Source organism: Hirundo rustica, chromosome 9 (genome assembly GCF_015227805.2).
Source record: "Hirundo rustica isolate bHirRus1 chromosome 9, bHirRus1.pri.v3, whole genome shotgun sequence".
NCBI lineage: Eukaryota > Metazoa > Chordata > Aves > Passeriformes > Hirundinidae > Hirundo > Hirundo rustica.
This window is the reverse complement of record NC_053458.1, coordinates 3,832,555-3,848,867: the sequence shown is the minus strand read 5'-3', so window position 1 is coordinate 3,848,867 and position 16,313 is coordinate 3,832,555. Positions and strand designations below refer to the sequence as shown.

At 42.0% G+C, this 16,313-nt stretch overlaps 1 protein-coding gene across 3 annotated transcripts in view; it reads right to left on the bottom strand.

Moving 5' to 3' along the window:
- The window catches only part of DAB1 (DAB adaptor protein 1), a 409,578-nt gene that overhangs the window by 333,980 nt on the left and 59,285 nt on the right, over positions 1-16,313 (bottom strand). The gene's annotated exons all lie outside the window — the stretch shown is intronic.

Here is a 16,313-nt window from a genome sequence, read left to right as displayed (position 1 = left end):
GAAAGGGAACCACAATTACTGTCGCTGTCACCTCCTAGAAGCCAGAGAGAACACCAAGACTGCATTCAGCACTGCACATCACCTGTGCATCTGTCGACTTGGATCGTCTCCAGCCCTGTTTTCCATCTGGATTCAGGCTGGTGACTATTGAGGGAAGCTGCCTGGGACACACAGACCATGCCCAAACCTTTCAGCGCTGGCTCAGGCAGGGGCTCTGTCCCTCTGCCAGGACAGGTGACAGCAGGGACAGGTTTCCCTCAGTGCACAGCTCAAAGCTGGGGTACAGGCCCAAAAAGGACAAGTTACTCCCTGCAAGCAACTGCACTACAGCAGGAGAGCATGAAAATCATTGGCATGAAGCAGATCTTTGCACTGGAGTAGAAATTAAAGATGTCACTGTGACTGAGCGTAGGATGCTGTTGCTGCTCTCCATCGCTCAAGTTTCACATGCAGCTTTTTTCAACAAGCCATCTACTCATCTCTGAGTAGTTTACTATCCTTCCCACACATTTGTTCCTGGAAACACGAGCCTGAGTCTCCAATCCCGTCCATTTCCACTGACAATTTAATCACCTTGCGCTGATTTGTCATAAGTGATCACTGACTGCTGCTAACGACGCTCTCATTGATTGCTTTGAATGGAACAATTGACAGTGACTGAAGGTCAGGCTGACACGGCCAAGATGAAACATCAGTAGAACTATAGAGGGGTTTTTTTCCATACATGTACTATAAATTATTTTGAAGGTGATTCATATGAGCTTACAATGGAGTCTAAGAGCATAATTGTCTTTCATTACTATGCAAATTATGCAAAAAAACCATCTAAGATCAAGTCCTATTGATGATATACTGCTTTATCTTCTTTCTCCTCTGACAATTCACATCTGCAGCCTACAGAAGTCAGATTATTATCTATACCATTATTAACTTCATTTACTTTTCAAGGTGGTAGTTGTAGCTTTTTCTTAGAGCAGCTATTTTGACACACAATACTTCGAAACTGCGGAATTCAAAGCCAAAAGACAACAATTACTTCAACTGTCTTCACACACTTCCAAGGCAGTGTTTAAACTTTCCAAGTCTGATAGATAACTAATATAATTACACTAAACTTGGAAAGAAAGCAGATGGCAATAAACCAGGCAAATGAGATACACACCAGAAATAGTTACCAGCTAAAAGAATAATGCAGCAGGGTGATTTTATAAAGATACTTTCTGAAATAGATTCACTACCATATAGTATTTCCTACTTTAGAGCTCTCAACTGAGCATGTTCAGCACTTACAGTATTACCCAAGAAGAAATCTTGCATTTTACAGCTCTCCTCACAACTACAGTAATGATTATTTTCTTTAGGAAACATACAGACATTTTAAGAATCAATACTTCAGATTACTTACCCAGCAGCAAATCACAGCGTGCCCTTTGCATGAGTCACTTGTGAAAATAAAGTTGTCACATCTGTCCATTAGAACAGACAATGCTCCAAGTTAATCTTTCCTGGGGTAACATCCTCTGACCACGTGCAGCTGCAGAGCTCACACAGTAAATGCGATTCACTAAAGATCATACTCAAAACAGCTTCTGGGGAACAAAAAAAAAAAATCAAAAGTAGGTGCAAAACCAAAACCCTCTATCTAAAAAGGGTCCCTCCTCTTCAAACAAAGACAGGGGCTAGACTCTAAGTAAAATGAAATTTAAATCTCATATGCGTTCAGAAAAAAATGCATTTTGAGAGCGCAGCTGAAATGTCAAAAGGGAATTCCTCCTGTAAGGACTTATTCTGACTTGTTCAAACAAGCAGTTCCAAAGACTCACTTCCAGCCCAGAGCTCCCCGCTCTCCTCCCTTCAGTCCTGCTGCACCAAGAGTATCGTGGGACTGAGGAACTGCTGACCCTCGGTGAGCACCGAGTGAGCAGCGATGTGCCTGAAGGGAAAATCCCATCTGTGAGAGCCAAGAGTGAGTCACAGGCACAGCCAGGACCAGGGCTCTGTGAGCTGAGTCCACCTCAGCACAGCTGGGGCACAGCAGGTGACACTGGCTGGGGCAGCTCCATCAGCCAGGGCCAGCACGCCCACACTCAGGACAACAAAAATACAATCATATTCTGACAGGTGTGCCCCAAATAGGAAAGTCCTCGATTCCTCAGAGAATCTGCTTGTTGTAAGCAGCTGTGGGAGATCCCCAGCACTGCTGGTTGGATTCTACCCCCCCAACTCAGTAAAAACCCATAAATATTATTACACCAGGAACCCGCTTCTGGCAAAACCCAACACAACATTTGTGCCTTCTGCTCACCTTCAGAACACACAGAGAAGAACATTTGAAGGGAGAGACATATCCAAACGCTACATGAGCTATTATTGTGATTTTGCCTTTCTTGGAAAGACATTTGATTGTTTATTAATAGTTATTAGTGGTATCTTCACTGTTGGGTGTTTCCAAAAAGTTTCTTTCCTATCAAGTGTCCTAAGTTTTATTTCACTCAAGTCTGACCTTCTGAAGCAAAAAAACTTCCTTCCATTAAGAGTTTTGCCATGGGAAGGACCACTGGTTTTGGTGCTGAATTATTTAAAGCTGAGAAACTGCAGTTCAGGAGCCTTTGACAGAGCTTTGGAAATTGTAAAAGAGGTAGAAAACACACTTAGCCCAAAACACTGCTCTTGAAGAGTTTTACTAACACCAAAAGCCACCAGCTCAAGTGAACCGTGGTGCTATCAGCCTAAGAAGGCAACCTTTACCACTGAAACATCACCCAGCACCCACAAACTTTCTTGTTAACAGCTCTTTTTCTGTGATATTTTAATGTGCTCATGCATGGCTGTCGATTGTCTCAGCCTTGCTGGGATTGCTGGAGGGGGAACCACTGACATCTGATACCAAGGACAATTTCTGGAGCAAGGAAGATTGTTTTTCTCTTCCCCTGAGGACCTACATTACTTCCAGGAACAAGTTGGGTTTGCAGGCTGAAAAGGCAGCCAAATCTGCTGATTTGGGACAGCACGTGAGGGTAACTTTCATGTACTCTCAGCTCCCCAGGGTTACTTCCCTGCTCAGGAACAAGCACACACATGACTTGCCCTTGTTCAGTGACTCCTCTGACTCCAGGAGACTGTTGTAATATTATTTATGCTTCTTAGTCAAAGCTTTTTTTTTTTTTTTAATCCAGCTTAGGTGTGACATCTTGGGGCCAGGTGAAGAGTGGGGTGGAAAAAACCAGCCTTGGATGTAACTCTGCAGCTGGGTTTATCTCCTGCAGATCAGGCCTGAGCTCCCTCAGAATCTCAAAAATCAGGAGCTGGGTAAATCCCAGATGTGAATGTGACCACTCTGAACAGCGCTGGCTGCCTCCCTGCACACTGAGCACAGCCACAACTTCATCTGAACTCTGCTCACGTCATCTCCACCCAGATTTAGCTTTAATTTGCTTTTTTTTTGCCACAGGTAGAAAGTTGTCTCTGGCACGCGTTTGCAGAGGAAGTCACAGACATTAAAAAAAGGGTCCTGATTTCAACTCTGTCCATTATGCAAATGCAATTAAGGTACGTTATCTTAATTTGGTTTAAAACCTTTAAAACACCTTGAGCAACCAGCCTAATTATACTTTCTTCATCACGTCTTGAGTTCCAAACACTCCTTGCTTTAGTGTTAAAAAAAAAAAGACTAACAAACAAGCAGAAAACCCTCTCAGTAAATATTTCTCAGATGAACAGCAATAATCTTTTACACTCATTTTGCCCATTTATTCCAAGGAAATGCTCCATGATTTGCAGAGCCAAGATCACTTTACCTACCTCTGGGATGGAATGCCACGACAGCTTAATCACACAGGAACACCACACAACATTTGAGGATCAGGCACCAAGAACAATACTAACTCTAATTGAAATTACTGGGGGAATTAAGGCATACAGAATATAATTACTCACACTGGATTTTGGCCAGGGCAAACTGGAGCACGAGCCAGGACACAAAGTCCAGCCACCGCCTTCCTACCAGAAGTGCCATGAACACAAGTGGCAAGATCCCAGAGTGCAACATTCTATAAAATACGACCTTTCCAGGGAGAAAATAGCCACTGACCCAGCTCCAATTTTCATGTGGGGTCTAAAGCTGAATAATAAATAAAAAATATTCTCAAAAACACAAGCTAAGTAGTGATTTGGCAAACTTCAGTGTGTTTAAGCACTACGCACCAAGCATTACACCAAATCCTAGACAGAGTCTAATGAACCTCTTCAATCAAACTTCCCTCAGCCCCGAGAACATCAACACTGGTCTTTATTATGGGAATAAATCTGTCCTAGTGAACTCCAATGCCTCTCCAGCCTTGCAGAGAGAGGAAAGCAGAGCAAAACCCCATTTTTAAAATTATACCATTTCTATGCATTCAGAGGCTCCCAGAAATCCGTGTCCCTTGTTTAGAAGCAGAGCCAGTTTCTCTTTTTTCTTTGTCTGGACAGGTACCACCACCTCTGTCACAAGTCCCCACTGTGTGTAGATGGATTTTCTCCAAACCTCTCTTTTCTCAATGTGTTTTTGGATGGATCACAGCACTCCCTTGTTAGAACAGCCCTTTATTTCAGGGCAGAACCCCCCAAGGGCATGTGTGGAGAAGCTCCTGGAGCTGTAGAGTTGGGACCCAGAGGAAAGTCCCACCTTTGTCTCTCCCAGCACAATTTACTGTAATCCCTGCGCCAGCCTGCTGCGGTTTTATGTGGCCAGCTCTAAAGCAGGAATGCGATTTTATCACAGAGATAATGTTTGTCTACTTTTGTAGATGTCCTTGGGATCTAAATCTAAAACGAGTGCTAAGCATTATTGTTATTAAAGCAACAAAACACATCCTAGGAGCAGATACAAAGGAGGAATTCTCAAAGCACAGAAAAGCATTAAAATAAGGTCACATTCCTTAAAGTCCCACGGGATCTGAAATACAGATGCTGTGAGTAGCTAGCAACTAATTAGTTCCGCGCAACTAATACATGGTGCAGCGCTAACACACAGATACACAAACATGGCCTCGTGTACACAGGCAGGGCTGGATTGTGCTGTTAAATATTTCATCTTGCAGGCCAATTATCATAAGGGAACTGATACGTAAAATTGCCAAATTCTCAATTATGCTCTCCTTTCTTCAACTCATTTCCATTTTGACCAGGAAACTCTGAGCCACCCTAAAACAATTCATCGGTTACAGGAAAATGAAATTCTAGGATGGAGGGGCGATTTAATGCAATAATAAAATTGCTGGCTGAATTGTTTGCTCCAAAGGATTAAAAAAAGTAGATATATAAAGTACTTTTTATAAAATAGCAGAAGAGCAGGCAATTTCTGCCAATTTATCTCTATCTTCACAGGACCACAGTGGGGTTATCAGGTTCCACCTCACTCCTCAAGCAGCGGCTTGAGGAAAACACAACACAGGATTGTTTCAAGGTGGTTCTGGAGTATCTTCTGTGAAGGAGGCTCCACACCCTCTCTGTGCAACCTGTCCCAGTGCTCGGTCACTGCACAACAAAGTTCTTCCTCATGTTCACGTGGAGCTTCCTGTGCATCCATTTCTGCCCGTTGCCTCTTGTCCTATTGCTCAGCACCAGGAGCAGAGGCTGCTCCATCCTCCTGGCACTGTCCCTTCAGACCCTGATAAGGTCTCATCCCTGACTCCACCTTCCTCCATGTGAAAACATAACCTGAATGCAGGTGGGAGAAATCCCAGCAAAGCCTGGGAAGTGCTGCACAACCTTGGCTGATGATCCTCAAGATCCTCTGGCTCACGGATGCCCCAACTCAGCTCCTGTGCACCACAACAGCTCTTCCCAGAAGGATTCACTGGGTTGGCTTCCATTTGCAAGGAAAACTCTGCCATTCAGACACGACGCCTTTGGAAACTGCAGAGAACAGCCACAATAAAATCTTGCTGTTTCCAAAGAGGTGAAGCACCACTGTGTGAGCAGAACCAGAACCACTGGGCAGCTGGGCTTCTCCTCCCCAGCCAGCACTGCCAGTTCTTCCTTTCCCCCTAAACCCTCTCATTCCTCCTCCTCTGTGCCCACCCTTCTCCCACCTCCTCTTTCATGCCTCTTTACCCACCACTCTGCTCTGCCTGAGAAAATTTCCACTGCCTTGTGTCCTTGTTATCTTCCTCCCGTCCTCCTCCTGCAGCCTCGCTGTGTTCAGCTGGCCTTCCACTGGGAATCTGCTCTTTACACCCAGAAAAGGTGGATAACATTTACAAAAGGATATAAATAACTCCTCTGCTAAAGCTTTATTGATTTCCAATGGGATTTTGGAACCTTGTGGTTTTGTCTCCTTTCAATTTTTTTTTTTTTTTTTTGCCTTCTCTTCTTGTAATCCCTACATCACCAGTTTTTAATGCTGCTGGTTTAGTTAAAGAGGAGTAACATCCCTAGCATGGGACCAGCTATACATACACTTAGTCTGACACAGGGGATTTCCAGAGAGCTTTTTTCCTAAGATTTTTTTACAGACAGTAAGATAAAGGCTGTGAGTATAAATCCCATACAGGCCAAGTTATGGATCTGATCTGGACTGGAAGCTGCTGTAACACAGAGGGTGGAAGGAATCTCACCAATAAAGGACCAAGACATCATTACAAAATCTGCATATACAGGAAATCCCATTACTGCAGCCCTGCACGCGATCACTGGAAAGAGGAGAAAATTGGGTTTTTTCCTCCCAAAACTATGCAAAAATACCTCTTCATCAGGGTTGGAAGTGGATATATTATCTACTGTTAACTGTAAATGTTTATGGGGAAAAAAAAAAAGATTTTTTTTTGTTAAAAACTCTATATGCCAATTCACAGTTTTCTATTATTCTACACCAGTATATATATATTTATTATAGATTATAAATACAGCTCAATAAAGCTACTGACAAAAGACTCAAGTGTGTTTCTTTAAAAACACACCAAAAAAAAAAATCTTTATTTGTAACACAGGCAGAGCTCCTTCTTTCTCCTCCCTTAAACATTTCCTCGAAGTTCTCAGCAACCTTCAGCCCTTGAAAAAGGGGGGGTCACTCTCCCAGCATTTAGAAATCTTGCCTGGTTTTTCTTTATCCTCACTCTGCTCTTCATCTTCCCTTCCCCCAAGTAACTTTGACCACCACAGGTGTCCAAGACAAACCCCACACTGTACCTGAAGAAGAAAAGATGTGAATTCTCTACAGCTTCACCTGAAATTGAAACCTGCCCCTGCATTTCCCTCAGCTCCTGCACTGATAACACAGCAGCTAACCCAGGTGGAAAGAACACAAGAAAGAGAAAAAAAAAAATCTTTTAGCAATTTAGAAAATTACAGTATCTTTTCTTTTTTACACATGGAGTTTTTTTAAGATAACTGGAATTGTTCAAGTATAATGGAAAGTGACCTCTTTCAGGTGTATAATTTTCTGGAAACCCCTTAGAACAATAGGCTTTTCTCTTCTTCACAAAAGGTACTTATTCCATAATTGGCATGCAGGCATGGAATCAGTATTTGCCAGCAGCAGAAGTTTTCTCAAATAAATTCAGTGTGTCAGGTGCAACCACCAATCTGTGGGATGATTATTATTTATCTGTTTAGTGCTGACAGAGCCTGGGCCCAGTGTCTGCACAGAAACTGCCTTAAAAAGGAAAAAAATTCTCATTTAGAAAAGGGCCAAAATTAGCAATCAAAATTTGCAACATTCCCTTCTCCTAGGGCTGCCTCAGACATTCATTCTCTTCTTTAAATATGCAACCCTCTGCTTCAGTTTCTTATTTATTTATAATAAGAAACTGGTAATATTTAACACAAATGTAAGAGCAGAGAAGTTTGAGCTGAAATGCATCATTGCGACCTTCAGCTGCAAGGAACTATGGAAAAACAACAAATTAACATTCTTTGGTGTACTCTCCTGCTTTCCACTTCTGTTTAGTCAGTGCTCATGTTCTTTACAGAGAATTCAAGTTTATTCATACAAAAGGGCCCATAATGGAGAAAATCAAAGCTTCACTTAATAAAACTTCCTTTGATATCACTATGTTCTCCTTCCATTAACCTCTCAGCTGCCATGGATGTTCTGCCTGTATGCATTAATTTGTCCAGCAAAGTGGAAAATTGCTGGCAGGAGAACATCAAAAAAGAAACCTTCAGATGAGATAAAAAAAAAAATGATGATTTATGAAAACCTGCTTCATAGCTCTGTGCACTAGAGCACTATAAACTGAAAAGTTTGTAAATTACAGTGTTAAATTATGGCCTTCAACTTCCATCTCAGCAAAAGACATCATGCCTGTAGAATTAAAGTTCTTGGAAACAGAAGTTGGCAGATCACGCCCAGGATCAGAGGTGACCACATGAGGCACAGCACACTTCACACAGAGTTGACATAGAGCTGGCTTTTAGTTCTGACACCTGTTATGGAGTCAGAGGTGGGAAAAATAAAAATCACAGAGACACAAAATGATGACGAGCTATAAAGCTCTTCTTGGGATTTAGAGCAGGACCCAGCTTTGCCCAATGGCATTTGCTTTACACTTCAGGCCCTGCCCAACCTCTGAAGCCCTCATTCCTGGCTGCTGGAGTGCTGTGCCCTGTGGGACACCTCAGCTCCCCCTTGGTGGACGAGAATTTCGGTGTCAGCTCCGCACCCAGCCCCGGAGCCACAACCAGACGCACCCATTTACCAACACGACCCAACAAACCAAAGTTCTACCTGCACCCTCAGCTCTGCCTCAGTCAATCAGAGCAATGCAAGCGCAAACCCTGGCTGCAGCTCCATTTTCTCCTAGGGGAAATGGAGCTCTCATCGGCACGCTTGGCTTTTCAGGCTTGTTGCCCGCCCTGCTCAGCGGGCTGCCCTTTAACATGCTCCATCTGGCAGATTGGTGCTGACACCCTTCCCCCTCTGTGCTGGTAGGCTTGTGACGGCAGGCTTCGGGATGCCCTTCCTCCCCTCGCTCGCCTCAAGCCAGCAGAAGAGCAGCCTGCTACTCCCTATTAATTTTCCAGTAAGGAAAAACATCTTGGGGCTCCCTTCCGAGCGCATTCGGTTGCTCAGAAGCTGTTCCTGTCTCACACGAAAATTACCCATGCCTCTGTAAGGCTTTCCAAACAAGCTTCAGCACAGGTTTTCCTCTGGGTGCCTCGGATCTGGCTCACGCCCCAATCTACCCTCCCAATTCTTTCTGGGCACTGCAGAGGGGACAGTCTATGATGGGTGAGGATGGGGACATGAAATTAACCCATTTAATCCTCTATGTCTGCATTCCCACCTGCATCCTTCTGCCTGGAAAGGAATTTTTTTCTTTCTCACTGTTCTCTGGATTAAAAACAGGTTTCCTTCCTGAACAAGCCACATCCATCTCCTGTATTTCCGGCTTAGCATCTCTCCAGGGTTTTCATGTTAGGGCTCACTGGCTCCATTTGCTCATTTCCCATTAAGCAGGCAGTGCTGCACCATTCACCATTTGAACATTCTATGATCCTCCTATAACAGGGAATTAATCTTCCTTCCCATTTTAGCAAAGAGACACCAAATCCAACCAGGTTTTACTGGACAAAAAGCACAGTGAAAGACTGAATGAGGAGCTCACACATCGCAATCCAAACCCTCCTCCTGAGCACGTCTTGCACTCAGCAGAACCACTGGAACAAAGTGAAGGTAGGTGTGGAAAGACATCAGAACAGGCAACAGAAAGTCAACACAAATCTCTGTGACGCAAAATGGAGTGAAGGACAACAACCACAGTGTGAGTTTCAGACTTCTTATCTGGCAATTTCTCAAAATTACAAGGTGGGAATAACTGGAGGTTCACTTCAATTCTTTCTTCAGCCATAATAAAAAGCTTTGAGAAAGAGCCAAGAGCTGTGACAGAGTGGAAATAAAAGATGGTGTAAGGCCAGCGTTCACCGTGGAGTGAATGAAAGTGCAGCAGCCCCACAAAATCTCTTTGTCCACTATAACCAAGTCATCAGTGGTAATTTATAAGGGCGACATGTTTGCCACTGAAAGCAGGGCAGAATTTGAAGAACCGGCTGTTCAATATTTGGGTTCAGCTGTTTCTGATATGAACTGCCCTAGTGGTAACTAATGAAATAAAAATAAAGCCTTCGCCTTCAGCCTGACAGAGCCAGCCCTGACCTTAATTTGCCACAGAGATCTTTGATGAGTATGAAAGTGTTTCCCTCCAATATCTTAGAAGGACAGCACACTGCCTAATGAGCTGGAGGTCTCAAACCCACAGGCACCACGGTAATTACAAAGGGGTATTTAATTATCTAACCCTGGCATCTAAAGGATTAACAAACCTTGATAATGAAAGGAAAGCAGAGAGAAAAGAAGAAATCATTGTCTAATCCACAAAATGCTTGGAAAATCACTATAGAGACAGATTTCAATAGATTCATATCTGGTATTTCTAAAAGCTTACTGTGTACTAAAATGCCAGATGTTCACACATTATGGCTGTTATTACAGTTAACAGCATTAATTGGGAGAGAGAGGAAGTTAATCCAATTTAATTCTGAAAACTAAGTAGAGAAATATGAGAAAACAAATGGAAGTCTGTAACAAAGATAGATAACCAACACTTTGGCAACCTACACGTTCCCTACACTGCTGGCACAGCCACTCCAGAAGTGGCCAAACAAGAGAAGAGAAGAGTCCCTCCATAGGAATGATTCTATTTACATTTGTTCACCAGACAGAAGAGCAAAATAGATAAAATAAAACAATTTTTGATGTTCAGGCAAGGACAGAGCTCTGTGCATAGCTCAGCCCTGCTCCACTGGTGATATGTATTTTCTCTGCAGAGAAACTTTTGCCTTCTCCATGGCAGAAAACCACTGGTTATTTGAATTTCAGTGCTCTGTCAAAAATAAAAGGCACCATTACATGTAGACCGTGTCTCCTTGCAAATGTATGCAAATGCAAGTGTATAACAAAGCAATTTACATCTGCCCAAAGCCTCAAAGTGAGTGTATTTGCTTTGATCAAAGCTTAAAATGGGATTTATCTGTAGGGCATAAAAACAATGTTTGCCTTAAAGAAAACAGCAGTGGCTTTAGATCGCTGCAATGAGGCTGTTCTGTTCATTGTGGCATTGCTGTTTGTAATGCTGCTGAGGTTGTGTGAGCATTTCCCTATAATCCTCTGCATCCAGAAGCTTACAGCTTGCCAGTGAAATGTCTCTCCAACTTACACTTAGCGTGTAAGACATTAATCTATCTCCTAGCCTTTTATTTCTTCACCAAATTATTTTTTTTACAAGCCTCAAACCCACGTATTTCTTCGTAAATTGTATTTTATTATTAACGTTCACTGCGATACTTGCAAGAAGCAAGGAATTTTCTCAAGATGTTTTAAACCAAGGCCCAAAAAAGCCGTTTTACCTGGAAAATGTTTGTCTAAAAATAAAGCCAGTAAATGTATGATGCACAAAGAAAGTGCCTGAGAGGTTTTATTTGGTTCACCAAACAGCTGCCCTCAAAAAAAGAGAAAAGCAACAGCACAAGTTTTAGGTAGCCCATTGAATTCTTCCTTCAAATTCTGTCAGTAGAAAGAGATATAGTTAATGACAATATTTCAAAGGAATACAGAACTTGGTGACAATTTGATAACTGACGTGGAGATTCTCAAAGAAATTTACTCATCTCACAACAGGGAATCCTTCTGCAATGCCCAAATAATTGAAAAAGATATGCAATATCCATGAATTCATCTGACTGACAAAAAGTCCGGGTACACCTCTCAGGATAGGTGCTTCAGTTGACAGATACTTTGGAAAACATGGATTATTCTGCTCCAGGGAGTTCTGCAAATCAGCTGGGAGGAGAGCTCAGTTTTAAGACAAAGTCATGCAAGTAACTTCTCAGATTGTTACTGAAAGCAAAGGAAAAGGATGTTTCCAGATGAAAGCTGTTATCTGAACTTGCTGAGAGCAGCTCTAAAGCCAAAACGTCACATTTAATAATTTTATGCTATTATCCAGCTGCAGAGAGGAACAGGAGACTCTTAGGATAAGAGGCATTCAGTGTTTGCTGTTCCTTTTTGTCTTCAGCACTGGGAGTTGCTTTCATTCCCCGTAAGCACCACGACACAAGGGGTGATGTTCCTCACAGGGATGGCAGCCAGGTAAAACTCCTGCACACCAGCACTTAGAACCCAAGGGCAGAATTTTATCCCATAAACACGAACCCGTTCATTAGCATTTCCAGCATCATCGGCATTCTGCACATTGAGGATGTTCCTCTGAACAAGGAGTTTCAACTATTGCTTACTTAACTCCGTGCAAGTGTTTCCCAGACAGACAGGGGAAGACTGCTCCCAGGCAAGAAACAGGCATTGCATATTCATAAATATCCCAACACACAATTAATTGCTGAGTGATGAAAAAGCAGAGAAAGGTTTCTGCTTTAACTCTGCATGAAATCCAAACAAAGCACACACAGTGTGAGTTACATCACCAAGAAGTGTCCTTGGCTTCACACCTGCTCATCGCTGCATCTCAAAAGCTTCAGCTGCTTCATAAAAAACAGACACCATGTCCTTCCTCATTTACAGCTACCACAATCACTCTAGATCTCGAAATAACTCATAATAAGCAGAGATAAGTGTTGGAGTTTCTTCTTTTGATGCTGCCTGAAAGCAGAGGCAAAGTGCACAATAATGGGCTGCAACATTATCCCATTGCTTCCCACTCTGGCCCTCAAGTCACAGCTATGAGCCAAGCAAAGACGAGTCTGCTGATGGCTTTGACACTTCCATTTTCACTTTCTCAGTTTTGAGGCTTCTCGTCATTAAATTAAGTGTACTCTGTAATTGTTGCAAAATGACTGCCAGCCACAGGGCCGGGGAAAAGCACTCCAGTTTTGTGGGGGACTTATAAAGCCATTTAATTGGCATCTGATTAGGCCAGATGATTTTCTGTTGGATCAAAAACTACACCCCAATATGGGAAATCACAGCACTTTTCCTTCCAATACTATCTGGTCCTCATACCTGCTTGTCCAAGCTTCCATGGTTAGACTTCCTGCAAAATTTAAGTTTAACACAGATACACTGCCCAGTGAGAGTTTCTTGATGTTCAGTTTCCAAAAGTCCAAATCCTTTGTTATACTTTGGATCCAGATCTAATCATAGAGCTAGAAAATGTATTTGTATTGAATTTATATTGCTCTAAATTGATGCATACAAGGAAAGGTGTTAGCATCAAGATTTAGTACTTTTTAACCTTGAAGGTATGCCATATAATAGGTATTGATTTTATCTTTTTTTATTACACAGAAAAAATAATAAAATATGCCTTCTGGTGAACTGTTATATGACAGAATAAATGGTTAGCAGTGTATGTTATAAAACAGCACGGTGACACCACGTATGTTTGCTTTAAAAGCTTATTATAAAAATCAATGATGATATACATCTTGGTTAGGCTCATTTTTTCTAATTAAAGAGACAGTGTCAAAAAAAGGGTTTCCGTGGCTCAATCTGTAATTCTTATTTCTCTTCATCATCTGTAATATTTTCTCTTACTGAGGAGGCCTTGAAAATACTCTATAAAATTTCGCTCATTTTAACTCAAAGATAATTCTGCATGTGGCACCAAGGTTAATGTTGTTCTTTTATGTATGATCCTCATAACGTGCGATGCTTCAGATTGAATCATCTGGTTTTCCTAAGAGGCCTCTAAGGAGGAAATTCTGATCGCCTTTAAGCCAAAGAAAAATTTCCATCCACCCCAGCAGATCCAGATTTTACACCCTGAAGGTACGAAAGCTGCTTCTCTCTCCTCCAAGAACACAAGGAGAAACCAAGGGGAATAACTCAGTGGAAAGGAACATAAAAGAAAACTGGCAGGATCTCCTCTCCAAAGGGAACCCTCCCAGCAAAAGAAAAGAGAAATACCTTGGGAGAAATGCATTTCCACCTCCTCTGGAAGTGCATGGAGTCACAGTACAGGTTTATTTTTAATCTTCACTGATTAAGGTCCTATTCAGAGCTTTAGAAGCAGCTCTGGCACTCTAGCATGGTTCAGCTCAAACCCATAAATACTCCTGTGGTGCAGCCGTATCTGTGGCTACTTTACTTGGTGTTCACAGCATTTCTAGGATCCAGCTTTTCCAGACAGAGTTCATTTATATCCCTGTCAGTACTTTACACACACATAACTTTTCTAAAAAGCCCTTCTTGTACCTTAAATATCCTTGAAACATTTTTGTTGGTAGTTGCCCCTTTTAAGCTGATTGGTCTTCCATCAAAATGAAATATATCAAAACTATTTTGTTATTCACCCAGAAAATTCCCTTTCAGACACAATCATCTTTCTTTTCCTGAATTCCGCCTAATTTGTTAACCTGTTTCTATTACTGAACTACCTGTAGATAAATGCTATATTGCAGGGCAGAAAAAGGCTCTTTGTAGAGGGAATATTACATCTGACTCCCAGACAAAGCATCACTGACGTCCCTTGAATCTATTTTAAACTGTAAGTTTGGACATTAATAATGCCCCACTCCTTAAAGATCTGCATAAAACTGATTGTGGTGCCATGTGGCATTTTGTGTTCCTGCCATTTAACTACTCCCAGGTTACCATATGGGTTCCACTCAGGAAGCTTTCTTGCTAAATCATATTACACACACATATTAATACTCTTTTGAGAGTATAATAATAACTTTATGAAGGCAGTAAGTTACCAGACAATTTTAAAACATGGTGTCTGACTATGGCAGTATTTTACCTTTTTTTGAATGAAAAAGGTGGGATACACTGAAACATCTTGCAAAAAACATAAAGGTATTTGCTTTCAGACATACAAGAAATCTGTCTTTTTATCCTTGGCTGAGCCCCAACTACTTGATTTAATCTTTGCTAGCACCACTGTGTCAGCCCATATCCTATTTCCCCTTACTCCATCTCCTTAATCTGGATGTTCTTCGAGGCAAAATTCACAGATGCCAAGGATTTGGAGAGTCTTGGGAATGGGAAGTGCTGCCATTAGGACTCCAAGCCGTGTTTTGTGCATTTGGAGAGCTTATTTCCTCCTCTCACTCTTAAATCTTAGTTGAGGGAAGATTGTGACTGGGAATGATAAAGTGTGTGAACTGAGGGGGTTGTAGTGTCCTTAAAAGAAGAAAGATTTAAAAAATGGCACAGCATTCTTCGCAGTGGTTATCATCAACAGCCATCCTTTGTGCTCGAGCACTCGCAAAAGCGTGAAGTAACTGCAATACATCCCCTCTCTATTGATTCAGAAAAGAAAGGTAATTGATTCACCCTCAGGATTTCCTTTAAAAGACACTGGGTAAGAATTATCTCTCCTATATCATATCACAAAACACACTAAGCAAAGCTACTTGAGATTTGTATACTGTCATCCATCACTCGAATCCCTGAGCTCTTTTTAAGCATAATTGAGAGCAGACAGCTGTATTTTTGGGGTCGTTGCAGGGTTTTTTCCTCCACCTTTCACGGTAAAACCCTCCACTCACAGCATTTGGGAAATGGTTGGCTTTAAGTGAGGGAGGGTTGGTTATTATGCTGATTGAATTGAATTTGAGGCTTAAAAAGATGCAGCAAACTGCACATCAAAGTAGACAGTGAAGACTGAAAAACATCAGTCCCTTTGCCCCACTGCCCCCATCATGATTTCTATTTGTAGCCTTAATTTCAGGATATTAAAAATTGCCCAGGGACTGAGGTGTGCACTGTATGGGCAAGGAGTCGTGGGTCACACAAAGACTGCCACTTAGCAAACACAGATCCAATGATACCCTGACAATTTATACAAAGGCCTCGATTTTTCTACCTCCCAAATTCTCCTTTTCTGTGGATTCGCACATTTTTAACACACCTTGGCACATAAGCCATAAATGTTAGCCTAATATCTGAAATGCTGTCATTTCTCCCCTGGTATATATTACAAAACATCAACCCCCTGACAGGCACTGGCACTTGGAAATACTTCTAGAACCTACCAGATATTTGGACACAAAACTCTGATAACACTTGAAAATCTGACCTGGTGGAGTGAAACTTTATCTGCTGGTCAAAGAATTGGATAAAAGGACAGAGAATGTGGAGAAAAAAACTGGTGTTCCAGTCTACATGGACAAAGAACACGGAGAAAACTGGGGTTCCAGTCTATAGTTCCAGTCTATAGCAGTCCAGCTCCAAAAAACCTCTAAGAGATTTCACTGAATGGCAGTAGCAGTAACAAACAGCAAGAATCAGAGCCAGTAGCTCCAGATTTTCATGTCTTCCCGCAGTAAAAATGTACATCTCCAAGCAATTCTGTGCAGGACAGCAACTGATA